The sequence below is a fragment of the Puma concolor genome, chromosome B1, assembly GCF_028749965.1.
Source record: "Puma concolor isolate L17-30 chromosome B1, mPumCon1.1.hap2, whole genome shotgun sequence".
Lineage (NCBI taxonomy): Eukaryota > Metazoa > Chordata > Mammalia > Carnivora > Felidae > Puma > Puma concolor.
In genome coordinates, this window is record NC_141670.1 from 87,123,160 (window position 1) to 87,142,546 (window position 19,387).

The following is a 19,387-nucleotide window of genomic DNA, read 5'->3' on the forward strand; positions in this document are numbered from 1 at the left end:
TCCATCATTTTGTCTAATGTAGACCGTACAACATGGTTTTTGTTCAACTGAAACAGTTTTTATTATCCTTACAATAGCATTAGTAGCATTATAAAATAATTGTAAGTGTAATGTAGGAGAAAGCTCTTCTCTTATCCTGTCTCAGAGCTGAACCGTGCTCTTGCGGCAAAAGAGATTACAGTAGGGGTGGGGTAGGGGTTATAGTAACTTTTCAGCAAATTAAAGATCTGTAAGTACCTCAGACCTTCCTGAAGAAATCGTTGAATCATAATAAAAACAATATTGTCTTGTAAGTGAGGGTAAAGATGTATTCCACCAAGAATAAAGTTAGTCCAAGCTCGCCAGCTTTCCTTGGCCTTCGGAGAAATGCACAGGTTATCAGGCAGCCAAGAAGGGTCCCTCATCATCCTATCAAAGGAGGGCTTTGCTAAGCCCCAGGGGTTTGCTTGCTGGGACTGTAGTACTCCATTTTTAATTGATAATTTGACCACCCCTGCATGTGGCATTAAGACCGCAGAAGTTGATAACTGAATAAAGCTGATCATCACCATGGTTTTGAATTAGAAATAGTTCTAGGGGCGCCTGGGTGGCTCAGTCGGTTAAGCGGCCGACTTCGGCTCAGGTCATGATCTTGCGGTCCGTGAGTTCGAGCCCCGCATCGGGCTCTGTGCTGACAGCTCAGAGCCTGGAGCCTGTTTCGGATTCTGTGTCTCCCTCTCTCTGACCCTCCCCCGTTCATGCTCTGTCTCTCTCTGTCTCAAAAATAAATAAACGTTAAAAAAAAAATTAAAAAAAAAAAGAATTAGAAATAGTTCTCATAACGACCCTCTGAGAGTATTTCCTATCACCAACCTGACTCCTGCTTGATTGTATGGGTCTGTGATTTTATTGTATTGATATGTTTCTCCCAGCGGCCCTTTCAGATTTTTTTTCTTTTACTGATAAGTTGGCAGATGGTAGGAGTGTAAAGCAGACACGCTGATTGAGTGGCAAAACTATAGATGCTTGTCTGGTCTCTGTACCACCTTTCTGCTCCTATTTGTATTTATCTGTTTATTTATGTATCTGTTATTTTGGGACGTTTTCTAATGTAGTTTATCTGCAAAAATGGGGAGTCTTGGTGTCTTCTTCCAGGCGTGTCAGCCCTAGAGAGCCAACGGCATAATGATCCACCATCTCTCCTGGCTTCCCTGATGAGGTTCTGTGTAATCTGCCCTCTCTCGCAGAACCCCAATAGCATCCCCTGATACAGCCCTAGATCTCCTCATTCAGGGCTTCCTTACCTTCAAGGGTAAGCATAAAAACATGTTCCTGAGTATCAGCTCCCTAAATTATTAGATTATTGTCTTTTCCATTATACAGGTGGAATTTTTCTTATAATGGTGCATTTGGATTTGCTTCTTTTGAGCCACAATATGTTCTTTCTTCATGAAAATAATATTTGCCTCTTCTGTTGTTGCAAGAAGGAAATGAAGGGCCTCTTTGGAAAAGTTATATTAAACCTGGGTGAGAAGCAACAGGATGTAATAAAAAAAAAAAAAAAAAAAAAACCTCCCAAATGAGATTTAGGAAGGTTGAGTTCAAGTCAAGGAGCTGACAGTGCCCAGTTACTCATTTTGTCTCAGTAACTGTAGGTCATTGAGTAGAATAGGGCTGGTCTGCATTGGTAAAATGGGGAGGCCAAATTAGATCACTTCTAGGCCCCTTTCAGCCTAAAACTATTTTACTGGCGTGTGAATGTGTAGTGTTATCCTGGGTGTCTGTATGTTGCCCCCCACTGTTGGGTGGTCCTACAAATGCAGTTAGAGTCTGTGTACAGCTTTCTGCTTCCTAGAAGCCCATAGGCTCGGACTCTGGAAGAAATATGGCAAAGACCAAAATAAAAGCAGTCTTCGGACACCTCAAATAATAAATGAAAGCCAAACTCATGAATCTTTAGTCAGTCGGCAGCGTTCATTGAACACTTAGCTTTTGTAGCGTAATATCAGGCTCCCTGAGGCATAAGCTAAAACTCGTTCACCAGCACACAAGACAGAAATGTAAACATGCATGCAACCAGGAGTACTTGAGCACTTGGCCGGCACCTGGGGTCTTCTCTGAGCTGGGATGGAAGGGTCGGCTCTGTCCCTGAGCCTCTGCTCTTAATGAAAACATTTACTTTAGTTAAACTTCAGTTAGCTTTAGTTTAAATCCAAATTATTACATGCAAGAACATGCATCGGGAGAGGGGAGATCCTCTTACCTTATTCCCCTGTCCGTACAACTGGGATTTTTGCCAGAGCTGTCTGCTTCCTCACCCAACCGGAAACGCATTGGTAGAATGTGAGTAAAAGCCCAGGACTCCTGTAAGATTACTTTTTCCCTTGTGAACTGAACAGTATTAATTTCTTGGAGTAAAAATAAAATCAGGGTTAGTTCATGTTCCACACCCTGTCTCTAACTATACTTAATTCCCTGTTGGTCTCACCCAAAGAGGGGCAGTCACTCTTCAATGATCTGTGTAGTCATTAACATTACTTTGACTCAAAATTAGTAAAATGCCCAGAGTGGGTATATGCATTGCTTCACATTCAGGCAACCCTGCTTTATTCCACGGTTCCTCCACACTAGCCCAACCAATACTGGGCAAAAGTGTATGTCAGGGGTGAGGGCGGTTATTTTAGAGGTTTGCTGCTCTCCACGGAGCCAACAGCCTCAGCTTCACTTTGGAACTTGCTAGAAGGGTAGAAGCTCAAGCCCCACTCACAACCTACTGAATCAGAATCTGCATCTCACTACAGTCTCAGTGATGACTATGCACCTTCAAGCTTGAGAAACACTGTTTTACAAACAGCACTGGCTGGTCACAGGATCCCCATGTTTCATAGAGGAGTGGCAGCTTGGGTGTCCACAAGAAGGAACTAGTAACAAGTAGAAGCCACAGGGTAACCTCCCCGCCCCCCCAACCCCAGATAAATGCCAGATCCTTCAAGCCAACACTGTGATCCACAGAAGATAGTATTGTTACAAGAGGACGAAAGAGCAATCTTCACCCACCCTAGAAACCCATAACATCACCAGTTGTTTAATATGGATTCTGATAGAAGTGTATAAATCCTCGGGCAGAAAGCTTTTGTGTAGGAATGAAGATAAGTTTCCTGTTACAACCCATAGTGGATTGAAGTATGATTTCAAAATGGCAGCGTGCTGTATTTTCCATTCTGTTTCCCTTGTACCCGTCACCAGGTTGCAGAAGTGATTTTGGATATCTCTTAGGATAAAGTTTAATGTGTACTGAAAGTGGGGCGCATCTTTATTCCGCACCACCCCCTCCAGCTTCTTTCCCTGATTTTTCTTCTTCAAAATCCTTGGTGTAGATTTCTTCCCGCTGTTCGGGAAGCCCACCCCCACCCACAACCTATCAGAAACACTTCAGTTTTACGCAGGGTCCCCCCTATGAGAATGGCTGCAGCTATTTACTTTCCTAAGAGCTTATAGGAGACCCCCGCCCCCACCCCATCAGCAGCCTCACCCTGGTTCTGACCAGCTGCCTCTTTTTATAAGGCCCTGGAGACTGAAGCAAATGGGCAAGTCGGTTTGTCCCCAAGCCACAACCCTGGGGTAATGATGATGGAGAACTGCAAGCAACCAGCCCTTGGCACTGCAGTTTTTGAATAGGAAGGAAACGCAACAGCTGCGGGAACAAATTCTTTCATCTTAAACTTAGGGCCTCTGAACTCCTAGTCGAAACACTGTTTCTCATCATATTCCTGCCAGTAGGACCAGGACTGCTCCCCGGAAAGCGTTATTTCTTGGGTTTTCTCCTGTCTTTTCTCTTTCCCCTTGGCTGCTCCACTCCTCTGCTCTCCCACTCCCCGAATCGAACATGTACAGATTTTACGGTTCACTGGAGAATAAGTGGCTGTCATTTCACAGACGGGCCAGGATGTAATTAGCCACAATGCATTGGAGTAATGGAACAGATGTCTCTTTGTAAACTGAGTTTGCTGCCGAGCACTGCGTGTGTGTGACCTACGGACTGCTGCGGGCGGTTCCATGCTGCTCCCCGCCCCGCCCCCCTTTCTTTCTCATCTTCCTCTGGCCCTTCTCTGGGTTCAAGAGCCAGAGGCTGGGCTCACTTGAGTGCTTGTGTCTTGACTGTTTTTGCTCTTTCCCTCCGTGCTGCCTTGGCTCACTTCTGCTGCTGAGAAGCCACTGGTGACATGCGGAAGAGCAAGGAAACTGAACCTGCCTGTATTGGCGTAGTCATTCACAGCAGAAAAGGTGATACCCCTCTTATGAGATAATTGGCAGTTTCAAGTTGCACTTATTACTGGATGATAATACACCAGCAAAATCATGAATTACTGTTACGTTCTCTGGCCTGTTGTTGTTTCTCTTAACTAGAAATAAAGGAGATGTGTCTCTCTCCTTCCAAGGTTATTATTAAGATTTTAGAGAAAGAGCCCATGCCGGACACAGAAGAATGATACACACAAAACATCAGATGCTTAAACTTACTGCTAAGTAACCTTTAAGATCATTTATTTATACAGATTATGTGATCACATAGACCTCTGCTTTTCTACACGTTTTATTTTAATATGAAGGTCTTTCCTTTTAAAGAAAAATAATTTTTAAGTAATAACTTCTTTGTATCCTTATTTTCGAGGCTGGAGTTTTAGTAAGAAGATACCAGGAAAAAAATTCCTGCTGTATTTACTGCATCGCCCCTCGAGACAGAGCGGAGAGGTACAGACAGTACCTATATCCCAAGTTCTCCATCAAGTCTCCCACACACACTGAGAGGAAAACAGACCTTAGTCAAATATGTGGGGAATGGTGCTGGCCTTTGTTCATCGCTTTATCATGTTCAGTTTGAGTGATTTTTTTTCTTCTGGCCACATGCTCAGAATCTTGGCCCTGGCCACACACAGGAGAAGACGGTCCCATGTTTGGGTCTAAGGTTATGCCCCACTGTGTACATGTGTGTGGCACATTTGTCAGGTGAGAAGTGCCCTTCTGGCTCTCACTTGGTTGGTCACTGAAATCAGCAAGGCCTCATCCTCTTGGTCAGTGATAGAAGATGTTGCTACTACATATCATGCCTTTAGCAGTAAGCAGGGAACAGTGTGTTTATCATACAGGAGATCTGACTGCACAGAGACAGGAGCATCTCATTGTGGAGGTTCTAATAGGGATCTCAGGATTGGGTTTGGGACTGGATGTCAGTGCATCTTAAAATATTTGGTTAATTCAGAGTTTTCATCCTAAGATTTTAGGTGTCATTTTGCCCAAAACAGAGCCAGAGACCTTCATTTGAGCTTTTAAAAATCATTAAAAATTTAAAACAGCAGTCTAAAGTTAATTTTTACCCTGGGGATTTTACAATAAATAATAGGTGGAAATAGATCTCTGGTGTATGAAATTGATACTTCTACTCGTTTAGCAACAAGTAATCGGAAACCTCCTCATATGACCTCATTGATTGTCCCTTGCTTATGAAAGTTGAAACCTCTTCTATTCTCTGAGGGATTTTTGTTGATCATGATTGTGTCATTGGTACAAATTTTGGAAAAGGAAATTCTCGTTTTTTTGCTAATCTTCTTAGAGCCTAGAAACCAGAATGTGGAGCACCTGATGTGGCCTAAATACTCTTATCAATATCACTTTTATTGTTTTGGTTTCATAGTTGAAAGGAATCCTTTGTATCCTCTAAGTACATTATAAGCTCTGTTGTTAATATAACTGTTTCTGAATGATTTCTGCCTCCTAACTAATGCCACATTGGGTTCAGTCCCCAATTTCATGAGAGATCAGTAATTGTCCATGAGATCACATTGTGTGCCTCCTTGAGGAAAGGAGAGTTGATAGGATCAGGTCTTATTTCTTTTATTCTCAAAAACTGCCACAATGCGCAAAATAGTTGGTGTTTATTTTAATATGAACCAGATTTTCAGAAATGTAAATTATATGGCATCATTGTTTATTTTGAAATTAAAGACATCTCATATAGCCAGGATGTATTGACATTTTACGGGATCTGTGGGTAGAAAGGATTGTCAAGGTCAGCTGGCTCAACCTCTTGCCAAGAGCAAGAATCTCCTCCAAAATTCTTTGTCAGGATGACTGTCAAGTCCTTGTCATTCATTTTCATTTGTTGGATGCGGAATGATTTGAAAGTCCTTCCTTGCATTCAGATAAAGTCAGTCTCCATGTAAACCTCCACCTTGTTCTGATGTCATGTCACAGGGTAAGTGTACCCCTTCATATGCAGTCTTTAGGGAATTAACAAAAGCTGTGCTATTTCTCTACTTTCTCTTTCCCAATTTGGCCATTCCCATATCCTCACCTTGTATTAGCATGATTATCTGACCTTTTGTTACAAAGGTTGTCCTCTTTCAGACATGCTGGTGATAACTGATATATTTTTAAAAATAAAATTCCCAGGTCTGTATATAAGATCCCAAATGTCATTTGACCAATGCAGAGTTTCATAAAAATTATCACAACTTGCCCACAGCTTAAAAAAGTGCTTGCATCAATTAAAAACCTCAAATCTTGGGGCGCCTGGGTGGCGCAGTTGGTTAAGCGTCCGACTTCAGCCAGGTCACGATCTCGCGGTCCGTGAGTTCGAGCCCCGCGTCAGGCTCTGGGCTGATGGCTCAGAGCCTGGAGCCTGTTTCCGATTCTGTGTCTCCCTCTCTCTCTGCCCCTCCCCCGTTCATGCTCTGTCTCTCTCTGTCCCAAAAATAAATAAATGTTGAAAAAAAAATTTAAAAAAAAAAAAAAAAAACCTCAAATCTTTTCATATGAACTGCATTTAAACAAGATTTTCCCAGCACAGTACAAGAGCAGTTATATTTGTGAATCTGTATATTCAAGTATTAATATGCCTCTTCCCTGGCTTGCCAAGATTTATTTTTTTTCTTGCAATTGTCATTCTTCCTTCTTACTACAGTATACAAATCACTCATACAAATGGAGAGCAAAATTCCGTCAGGAGTTATCCATCACTACGCAGTAGAATCCAGGCCCTCTTGCTGTGTCATCCAATCTCATCATCTGCCCTCTGTCCACCTTCACAGCCTCCTCTCCTTTCCTTCCCTCGTGCATCCTCTGGGACCTGCCACAGCAGTCCTTCAAATACAACGGTTCTTCATGTCTTCATACAGGCTATGTCTCTGCCTAGAAGGCTCTGGCCACACTTTATCTGACTCATAAACTTCTTTTTGTCCTTTAAGGCTTAATGCAAACACCACTTCTTACGTTTGTGGTTACAAAGGTGGGATGGGACAGGGCGGGGGGGGGGGGGGGGCGCGGGGGGGGCAGAGGGGAGGAGGAATTGGAGGAAGGTAGTCAAAAGGTAAAAAAGTTATAAGATAAAAAGACAAAAAGGTTATAAGATAAATAAGTGCTCCGGATGTAACATACAACATGATGACTGTAGCTAACACTGCCATATGGTCAGTTTCAAAGTTATTAAGAGAATAGATGCTAAGAGTTTTCATCACAAGGGAAAAAACTTTTTTTTCTTTTTCTTTTTTAGTATCTATATGAGGTAACGGATGTTAACTAAACTTACTTGGTAACTTGGTAGTCATTTCACAATATAAATTATTATGCTGTACATCTTAATCTTATATATAGTGCTGTATGTCAATAATACCTCACTAAAGTGGAGGGGGAAGAAAGGACAAGAAAAAAGAAAAGATATACGTGCAACGGACAGAGTCAAGAAGGGTAAAAGCAAAATTAAAAATATTTCTGGGGAAAACAAAACAAACAGAAAAAAAAAAATCACTTCTGCAGGCCCATGAGGGTGGTGGGCACATTCGAGGATTTCCACCCCATAACCAAACTTTGAAGCCAACACTCCTGCGTATTTTTGGTTTGTTTTGGTTTTAGATTATAAATAGAGACCATAATTCATCAGTCATTAAAATACTTAAAGAAAAGAGATCTGCCTCTTCTGCAAAGCCTTCTCTGACCACTTTCAACCTTCATCTCCTTGAAGAACCCAGTCCACACTGTCACTGCGATCTGTATCACTTGCTATGTGGCATCTAACTGGTTGTTCACTCGTTTGGCCTCCCCAGACTTTCAGCTCCTTGATGTCAAGGTTTTACTTTCTGTGCTGTTTCACTGTCTAGCACAGTGCTTAGCATCTAGTAAGATTATATGTATATGTGATAGCTCGACGGGTCTTCTTGTACACTTACCTCTCTTTGTTCAAAAGAACCGTGAAAGAGGTTACGTCAAATCCCTTGCTCAAGACACCCTGACCTATTAGTGTAGTGACACCATTGCAGCAATGATTTGTTGGTTTGTTTTTCTCCCCCTTTTAAAAAGCTCAGGCTTGGTGTTCTAGTGCCAAAGCTTTCTGAGCATGCTGAACGTCTACTACTTAACTGACTGTTACAAATACCATTATGTCTCCTTCCTAAGCCATCTTATAATTGTTTTTTTCTAAATGTTAATGGGCTTACGATTAACTATAATTGCATCCAGGAACCCACATTGAAGAATAATTGCAGGTGCTTATTCACTCACTTTTTAAATGCCTACTGTGTGCAGAGATGTCAGACAAATAACATGCTGACGGCACTGTAATGACTGAATATAATCAGCAGGCAAGACGATGCTGGATTCTTCAATTACGTGCTCACTTTTTCAAGAGTTGACATACCACCGCTGTATTTATCATCAATTAAATTTCCCTATATTAGTTACTCGCAGTAATTTTTGAGGCAATCACCTCAGCTCAAATTGCCATAGCAAACCACATAATCTCACCAAATAGAATTATTATCAGCAGTCATCATCCTCATCAGTTCTTTATTAAAGACTCATTTCTCAAACCATTTTAAATTGTGGCTTAGAGTAAGTCATTTATAACCACATTTTGGAAATAGGCACATTATATTTCCATTTCATAAATATGTTTTATTAGTAATGAGTAGTATAGTATGAGATTACTATTAGTATTCTCAGCATAGGTTGGAAAATGCTTAATTAACAAAGATATTGGATTGGAAAAAAAATGACTCTGGGCATATTTCTTCTTGACCAAATTATTGTCTCTTTTTTTCCCCTCTAGTCCCTGGTAATTTTTAATTGCATGCACCTATCTCAGAGAGGGGATTTCCAAGGGACTGTGTAGGGAAGCAGAAACCCAGTGAAAGCAAACTTTCTGGAAAGACTTCCCTGTCACTGTGTCAGGATCTCCAAGTAACTTCACCCCTGTTAAAAAAAAACAAAAACAAAAACAAAAACAACTATCAGCAGTCAGTCTTTGTTGAAGAAGGACATTGCTAAGAATCTCTCTCTCTCTCTCTCTCTCTCTCTCTCTCTCTCTGTTTTGCGAATCATAAAGAAAGTAGATTCCTGTTCTGGTTTTGGTAGCCTAAAACTGGTATTTGAAAATCCTGAGCCATTTTTTCTGTCAACCTTCAGGTGTCTTTCATTCTGAGGACATATAACCCTCTGTTTTCCATGCTCTGATTCAGCCTCACTTTTTAAAAGAGCAGTGAGCACCACGGGGTTCACTGTGACAGGGAAGCCACGGAGATGTTGATATTGTACTAATATCAGAGATTGTACTAATCTTGGGTGCAAACAGGTTTGCTTTCGCCAAAACCTTTCCTTTAGAGCTTCTAGTTTGCTATCTTTTTGTCCTCCGCTCTCATAGGAATTCTTTCACTGTTTTCATGTTATGACATTAGTCGTGGTGCCTTTAGCTTCCTTGTATTATCTTGAATGAGATGTGGTCTTTCGGCTATTTTCCAGAATTATTTTTCCAAAGGATAAGGCTCTTTTTGTGGTGATATGATCTGTTCCTGCAATGGTCGCATATGTGTTCTCTGAAGAAACAAACCGATGGCCGCATTTGTGGACGCTTTGCTAACACAAAAGAGCATGAGTTTGTGTTTCAGCCTAAATACTGGCGTTGTGGACGGCTTAAGCCTAAAGTGCTTGCTGGTTCCCTAACAGCAGGCAATTATGTTAGGGGAGCCTCTGCGCAGGCTGTTCTTATGCAGATAGTTGTCTGAGTGAACAGGAAGAGCAGTAGAAATATGTGAGAGACATGTGACTTCTCCTCAGCAATTGATTACCCACAATTGTGTCCTAATTGCTGACAACTCCCATTCTCTCCATACTTTGTTCAGTTATCTTTCTCCAGGTCCCTAGTTATGGGATTCGTGTTCACAAAAGATTCTAACGTGGCCCTTCTGCTTACCCAGCAGGTGAATAATTCCTAAGTTAATAAAAAGGCAAGCACTCTTATGAACTTAGCATTAAAAAACTCTGCCCAGGTGCGAGTTCATGCTATGAGGGAAAAGTAATCCCTCTAGACACCCCTCGTGGCGCAAACAAGAAAGCTAACCCACGTCAGCTTTCCAGTCGTCTGTAAGTTTTGCCTACAATGACGTGGAAGAAAGCATTGAGTCAGGATGCGAAAGTGACGGGCTGGGATTGGGGTGGGGGGGTGGCTAAAAGTGGTTGCCAGGGACGGCTGCTCAAGAACAACAAAGAAACCAGCGGCACACTCTTCTGGGATGGGAAGGAAATGGCTTCTCAGTCAAGTGGCCCCTTTCTTTGAATCAGAGACCTGCCTGACCCAGTGAAGAGACCAGTCTGGCTTAGCCAGGAAGACGCAGGGTACAATCCACCCCCCCCCCCCCCCCCCCCCCGCCTTCTCCCCCAGGACTCCCCATGGAAAAGCTCTCAAGGGACACCAAACCACTCCCAGGGCCATATCCGGGCCCCAGGTTACAAATGAGGATTGATGTTAAGCTGAGAAAAGCGTAATGGCCTTATCACGGCAATCATTCTAGAACACCCTTCTCTCCTCTCTCCTCCCTTCACATCTGACTGGTTATCTATTGTTCCTCCCAGCCAGTGCTTGTTTGAAGAGCTCTGCAGCATCTGCAGGTATAAAAGAATGTGCAACTTCTTTCCCCTTGAAGTCACGGTCTATATTTAGGTCAGTGACGTGATGAGAGATGTTGATGTGTTTTGTCCCTCGTGCTGAAAATTGCCTCTCTGGATCCGGGGAGCGGGGAGGCTCTAATGGCACTGCCTTGTGCTTAGGAGCCTCACGGCCCACGGCCAGAGGGTGGGATCTGTCTCCTGCCGCCTGCCGCACTCCGCACAGTGTCACGGAAATCCCACCCTGGCCCCGCTGAGACTCGGTGTGAGAGAGAATACTGTCTTACCAAAAGGTGAGAGGGGAAGTCACAGGACGTTGCTTCATCCTTTACCTGGAGCCCTAACCCAGCCCTCTGCTCTGTCAAGTAGAAAACGCGGCCCTGGTAAATCCTGCCCACAAAGGAACTGCGCCTTTTTAACATGCAAATGTTCAGTCAGGGAAAGTAAATAGACATCTCCTCCTTCAGGGAACTAGGAGACAATCTAGGAGCAACCCCCTACCCCACCCCCAACACCATTTCCCTTTCCTCTTCCCATTCTAAAAGAAAGAAATTCTGGTCCCCCACCCCCATTATTTATACTTCTTTTTTAAAGGGAAGGAGGGGCTTGCATTGAATCACTCTTAAGCCAGTCTTCTGCCCCAACTTCCTCCCGTCTAGATAGGCTTCATTAATTTGATAAGCCGACACCAAAAGAGGGGAATGGTGGGGGGAGGGGGGGTGTTGCAGGAGGGGCTGCCTAGAGGCTGCCCTGAGGTTTGAGAAGATGAACTGCTAATGATGTTGAAGACATCTTTACCTTTTCAGACTGCCTGGTCCCTCTGGAAAATCAGGGTCCTCTTTCACTTATTCTGATAGTACCGCAAGAACTGAAAAAATCGGGGCGAGGAGGGGGGCTGTGCTCGGTGGTGGGGGGGGTGGTGAGTAGACGGAAGTGTCTCGGAGGAGGAATCAGAACGCATCAGCTACACAGCTTGAATGGCCTTTGCTTGAACAGGGTATCTGATATTGTCATGCTAAAGAGTCGGAAACTAATGGGGAAATAGATTAATTTGCTAGGTCATTTATTGAACAGTCGTGCCTGATACTTACAAACTAGTGAAATTAGTGTAAATTGGCAATATGAATATTTTGATCAACATCTGTGACTCTTGAATTCAAATCAAGTAGGATGCAAACCACAGAACTTTGACATTTCATGTGCACTGATCTTTGCTAGCCCTTCCCCCGTCTTCTAATGTGATAGAAGCTGATTATATCTAAGATGACCATATATATAATCTGCCCAAAAAGTCCCAGTTTATGCCACTTGTCCTGGTTTGGGCAAAAAAAAAAATTATACATTTGCCCTACATCTACCTTTCAGCAACTGGGAGAAGCTGAAAGATGCCAGCTTCAGTATAATTTTATTTTTGTTCTCTGTTCTCTTGCATACTTTCAAGATCATTCTTCAACGTGTGCTTAGAACAAATGTACGAGTCATTCTGAGGATGGAAAGCCATTTAAGCAAGGATCTTTTCTCATTTTAGTTAGTGGCACTATAAGCAATTTGTAGATGTAACAAAAGCCTTGGATATTCTTGAATCACAGATCAAAATCATACACTTGCTTGTTTTAACGCTTCTGAAATAAATACTGAGGTGGGTGTGGGGTGTCCATGGGCATCATTAGTTAAGTGAAAACAACCCAGGCTACTGCCCCCCAGAGTTTCTGCTTCAGTAAATGTTTTACTTCCTCCTCAATTTTACCAAGTGACAGTGATTGTTTGGCAGTGTCTGAGCTAACTGCTTTGTGGATGCCGGGAGCAGCTTTGAGCCTGAAGGGTGAGGAGGTGGGGGTAAATATTTCAGGTAGATGAATGGGTCTTGGCCTCGTGGACTCACCGATTGCTTAACTAGAATCTAAATTAGAATGACTATTAAGCATGCATTTATTAAACACATATTTATTGAGTACCTGTTGTGTGCCAGCCACTGTTGTCCTAAGTGCTTAAAACATCTGTGTACAAAAAAGATAATGATCCCTGCCCTTGAGCAGCTTACGTTCTGTTCTAGCAGACATTAAACATAATAAATAAGTGTAAGTTATGTGATGTGTTAGTTGTAAATGCTATGGAAAAAAGAAAAGTAGAACAGGGTGAAGGAGGTGTAAAAAGACAAACCAAGGCATATTAAAATTTTTAAGAGTTTGCTTGAGCAAAAAATCAATTCAAATGGGGCAGCACCCAACCAGAAATGGCTAGGAGCTCTGCACAGACAGGAACTAAAGGGAAAGACTTAGGGAGCATAGAGAAAAGGCAGAGGCAAAGCAAGGAAATTGTTTGATTGGCTCTAACTTATTTGTCTTACTTGGGAAAGCCCAGTTGGCTGTTTATGATTGGTTGTCCTTAGGTTTTAATTTCTTCAGGAGGCATTTACAGACTTAGGTTTTTGTTTGCTTACCTAGGCTGTCGAGGTATTGGAAGCACCTCAGGCTAATGGCCTCCTTGTTTAATGAATTTTTACAGAAGGTAAAGTGAAGGTCTTGGGCAATGGGTTTATGAGCTGCTGATGCCTTAAATCCCACTCCTATTCTATTGCCTCCCACCTGAGCAGAGCCCCCCACACAAACACCAAGGACAGGGAAGGTCAACACTCACACGCAGACCCACGAGAGGTATGACACAGGCAGCAGCAGCAGCCACAGTCCGATACCTCTGTGGCACCCTGGCTGCCACGGTCAGTGGTGTTCTGTGTGTGTGTCTGTGAAAAAGGACAAGGATGGAAGGTAGGCAGAGGATGGTGAAGGTCCTCCCTCGGGTGGGGGGCTAGCCTCAGCAGTACCATTTCAGTTCAGGATTCCCAGCAAGGGTTCTGAGTTCCTTTTCAACCATTGCCAGTGGTTCATCTTGTAACCTGTAGTGTGAAACTGATCGTATTCATATAATCACAAGGTACGTGTGTTAAAATGGGGCTGAGCTGGATGATGAGGAATCATTTATTGGTGTTCTAAGAAGGAGTAAGCCAGCTTTATGAGTTTCTTAACACCCAGTGACACCCCAAAGATATAACTAGAAAATATCCAAGTTTCCCCTACGTTTGGTCCATTTTTTTCACCTTAAAACTATGTTTTCTCGTCCCTGCATGTGTTCTACACCTGCAGCTAAATAGGAAGGATCAAGGCACACCCACGCCCCTGCCTGATTTTCGAGCACTTTGGGGAGAGATAATAGACAACCATTTCTTCTGTTCCTCAGAGTCAAGGCTATGGCTTCCTGCATCGCTGTTAAGATGATGATGACATCGATTTGGTTGAAGAGCAAAGCAGATAAAGTTCTGATTATTCTTTCCCACTCCTTAACTAGGACTGGAATTAGGATTCCTAGCTTCCTGCCTGATTAGGGTTTAGATGCGGAGCAGATCGCTGAAGTGGGCCCGTTAACTCCCCAGCGCAGACAGCCATCCTGCCGAAACCCTGATGCCTATGTGTACTTCCGCAGCTGCCTCCTTTTTGTTTGTGGTTAGCAAAAGGAAGGAATGGATTCAAAGGAAGCCCAGTTTCTGATGGAGCAGATGCTGTGCTTAAATGTGGAGAACATCTACCCTGGCAGAAATGCCCTGCCCATAGGTCTAGGGCCAATGAGAGGACTCCTGAGACTCAAAAGCAGGAGGCCTGATTCTTCCTCCCACAGATCTGTTTTCCAAAGAGGCAGACTGGGGTTGGCAGGAGGCCTAAGGCCCAGAACGCACACTAGAAAGTTAGCACCAAGCACAAAGTGGGAGGCACTTGTCCCCCGGAGCCTTTGTCTCCAAGGCCCCGACTGCCTTATTTACCACCGTGATGATGATGATAATGATGATGATGATCTTGACTTCCAGTTGCCTTACCAACAACGCAGAGGGCTGTGTGAAGCTTAGAAACTTCTGATCCCAATTAGGTGGCTTATTTCTGGTTTCATCTACTCTCCAAACCTTGAAGTTCCATAAGCAATTGTGAGCTTGGAATTAATAATTTTACAACATAAGTACTTCCTAGATGCTTAGAACTCACTTAATCTCACACGTCCTTTGAATTGATGTGCTATTATCCACATGACGAAGGGGAGAAAAATGAGCCTGGTTCACAGTTCTCCAGCTACCAGGGTGCAGAGTCAGGCTCTGAACTCAGAAATGGTATGTTCTAACAGCCAGGCCAAGTTCCCTGACTGTCCTGCTCTCAGCCTCTGCTGTTGTCCTGGGGGGCCTGTGGTAGTAGCTAGGTGTGCTTTACTTAGATTAGCTTGTTGCCTAATACACGTGGTTCACAACCATTGCAATTGATAGTTCACCTAATTAACTTAAAATGAAACTCAGTGATCAGCTCCATTGGGGCAAACAAAATAATCCATTCCGATAATGATAACAGTAGATTTACTCTGATAACAGAAATTGCTGCTTCCAGTCAATTTGATAATAGGGTTTCTCATTGGAACCTTCAAGCAGTGTCACCAAACGTTTCACACATAGGAAAAAAGCATAGGACAGTTTAGCAGTGTATGTAGAGAAGTCCTCAAAGGGACTCCTATCCCTTGGCCCAGCGATTCTACTGAAGGAAATTTATCTTAAGAACACAATCAGAGATGAGATTTAAAAAAATATATATATATACATATATATATACATATATATGTATATATATAATATATTTTTAAAAAATTATATATATATGTTATATATATATAATTTTTTTAAAATCTCATCTATATATAATTTAGCATTATTATAGCAGCATTATTTATAGTGGTAAAAAATTGGAAAAAAATAACTGTATAACCAAAAGGACTAGTTAAGCAAATTATGGTACACTCAACTGAAAGAATATTTTAAAGCTGTAGAAGTATTTTACATTTTTTTTTAACATTTATTTATTTTTGAGACAGAGAGAGACAGAGCATGGACAGGGGAGGGGCAGAGAGAGAGGGAGACACAGAATCCGAAACAGGCTCAAGGCTCTGAGCAGTCAACACAGAGCCCGACGCGGGGCTCGAACTCACGGACCATGAGATCATGACCTGAGCCGAAATCGGACGCTTAACCGACCGAGCCACCCAGGCGCCCCTGTAGAAGTATTTTAGAAGAGTGTTTAAGAACATGGGGAATGTCCAGTGTCCAGGATCTAGTAGGTGAAAATATGTAGAATATAAAACTACATATGACCCCAATATTTTTTTTAATTTTTTTAAATGTTTATTTATTATTGAGAGAGAGACAGAGCATGAGTGGGGGAGGAGCAGAGAGAGAGGGAGACACAGAATCTGAAGCAAGCTCCAGGCCCCGAGCTGTCAGCACAGAGCCCGTTGCGGGGCTCGAACCCACGAACCGTGAGATCATGACCTGAGCTGAAGTCAGTCGCTCAACTGACTGAGCCACCCAGGCGCCCCGCATATGACCCCAATATTTTAAAAAGATTGAAAATGTAAACAACTTGAGATTGGATTTTCGGTTTAGTGAAACGGAGAATAAGGTTGGTTTTTTTTTTCCCCATCACTAAAACCAGAGTAAAGATTTTCAGAAATAACCTAGAGAAAATTGTGACAGTGGAAGAGATATTTTCTCTCATCATACTAAGTTCCACTGAAATGAGTGATAGGGTAGCTCAGCATCAGTCCTGAAACTACTTCATGTTTCTCTTCAATTTTCTTCTTTTCTTTAAAACACATTTAACGTGAAGTTATATTCTGATATAAGCCGATATTTCTGCAGTTTCGTGTTCCTTCAAAAGCAGTCTCTTTCAAAGAAAAGCAGAGGCCTCTGTGCCATTTGTGTAACAGCCACTGCATTGCCAGGATCTTCAAATAAGTTTGTCAAGGGGCTGCAGACATTTTCTTGATGAAAAAAAATGGCATGTCCAGGATTTGCACTGCTGACCTGAAGGCATGTGTCATATCCACCACATTCTCTTGCGGCAGTCATATGGATGGAAAGGTCATTTCTTCATTATATGAGAGGTGGGCGAAAGAGAGGGAGAAAGTTGGGCACGGCGCTGTTGCCCAAGTGAGAAAGTCCAAGTCATCAAAATGCTATCTTACCAGAAGAGTCAGAGCAGAAGAAAATGAGCAGGTTGTTCAACACGTAGCTGAAAGTGAGGACTGTGTGTGTCCCCTAATTTTGACATGGAGTATAAAAAGTCAACACTCAGAATCAGTTGAAGAAACTCTTCAGACCTCAGTAGGATTATAGTGGAGAGAAATCTGAGTCAGGAATGTGTAAGGAAACTTTCTAATTATATCTAGATATTTACACTAATCCTGCTTTCATAATTAATCACATCCCTGAGAACACTTGGGTGTTTTGAAAATAGTCATAACCACCTGTGACCACTTACTTGTTGGCAACATAGCCTAAGTAGCAGAAAATATCGTAAAAGAAGTAGAGGCAAATGGACCGCTAGTGTTACAAATCCAGCCAATCAGATCACTGTTGACATCATGCCCGTCCTCCCTAAGCCAAACCTGAGAAAAAAATGATAAAATATTGAGCAGCTTCATATAAAGGATACGGTTGGAACCATGTTACCTATGGAGCAAAATGCTAACTTCTTAGCATTACATTCAAGATTATATATAATCTGACCCCAAATGCCTTTCCAGCTTCCTCTTCCTCTCACGATGCTCCTCATCTCTGCAGGCACACTGTTCTTTTCTCTTTCCTCTGAGTGAGCCATGCACTTCAGGGAGTCAGAGCCTCAGCCAATTATGTTCCCGAGGCCTGGAATGGCCTGAAACGCTCTGTTTCTCTACTCATCAAGATCACTCTGTACTTTCCAGGTCGAATCAGATACCACCTCAGTCAGAAATGATGTGACCTTCCTTGCCATACCTGTAGATTATTATAGGTGCCTTCATGATGTTTGTTTCATTCTGCCCTACATTTTAGTTGGTTATTTATGTTTCTCTCCCCCGTGAGATTGTTACCTATCTGTACGTGCCTCTGATGCCAAGCCAAACACTGTGTGCAGTGGTCACTTAATACATGCTTGCCGAATTTATTTAAATACAAGATAGTATATAAATATTAACATGTTTGATAGAGATCCCATGTGTAACCATGTTTTTCTGACCAAAAAAAATGTCAAGAAATATGACCTTGGGGCAGAATATTTTAAATTAGATTGGTCCTAAAAGACCCAGATTATGAAGTCTACCATAATGCCAACCCATAATAATAGATAATGTTTTTGAGTATTTGCTACTTTCTACACATTGCACCAAGTTATTTCCCTATAATAGCCCATTTGATCATCCCAATAGCCTTATGAGGTTTAAGTACTATTATTACATCTGCATTTTAGCAATAGGAAGCCAGGACTTGGAGGAGACTCTTAATCAGGAAACCCGAGGGCTGCCACAGAGACACCTTCTCTGCAGGGCTTCTCTCTCTTAGCCGTGGAGGAGGCCCTGGTCACTGGTGATTGCCGTCATTCATGCAGGATAGCTGGGCATCTGCTTAGTTCAATCACGAGGAAAGTGGGCCTTACAATAGGCACTAGTATCTTTGTAAGCAGTTTCTCTGGTGCTGACACATTTTCCCTAATTATCATTGGTATTCAGCAGTATTTGATGATTTTCTTAATCTTAGGGAATCTCTAGAATGTATCAACTCCCAAGTGAGATGAGCTCCTTGTAAGTAAAATAGTCATACATAGGAACCATATAAGGATTCTCTAGAGAAAAGAATCAATAAGATAGATATAGATAGATATAGATATAGATATAGATATAGATATAGATATAGATATAGATATAGATATAGATATACAAATACATATACATATACATATACATATACATATACATATACATATACATATACATATACATCAGAGGAGATTTATTGTAGAAATGGGCTCCCATGATTATGGAGGCCAAGAAGCCCCACAGGCCACCATCTACGGCTGGAGAATGAGGAAAACTGGTGGTGTAATTCAGACCTAATCTGAAGGCCTGGAATCAAGGGGCTGATTATCTAGGTCCCAGTCTGAGTTCAAGGCCTGAGAACCAGAAATGCCAAAGTCCAAGGGCAGGAGACATGGATGTCCCAGCTCAAGCAAAGCGCAAACTGGCTGCTCCTGCACCTTTTTGTTTTATTGAGGCCCTCAATGGACTGGATGATGCCCACCTGACTTGGTGAGAGGGATCTTCTTTACTCAGTCTGTTGTTTCAAATATCAATCTCTTCTAGGAACACCCTTCTAGGCATACCCAGAAATGACATTTTACCAGCTATCTGGGCATCCCTTAGCTCCATCCAGTTGACACATAAAATTAACCATCACAGGAGGGAACAGTGATATACCCTCAGTTAACTAGAGCAAACATTATATAAGGGATCAATCCACATTTAGCAAATATTTATTGAGAATATACTATGTGCCAGGTACTCAGTAGAAGCTGAACAGAGATGGTCACTAACCTCATGCCCAGAAGTCTAACACAGAGACAGACATTAGTGAAATACTCAC

The 19,387-nt window shown here is 42.4% G+C and overlaps 1 protein-coding gene across 2 annotated transcripts in view; it reads left to right on the forward strand.

Moving 5' to 3' along the window:
- The window catches only part of MAML3 (mastermind like transcriptional coactivator 3), a 418,575-nt gene that overhangs the window by 295,738 nt on the left and 103,450 nt on the right, over positions 1 to 19,387 (forward strand). The gene's annotated exons all lie outside the window — the stretch shown is intronic.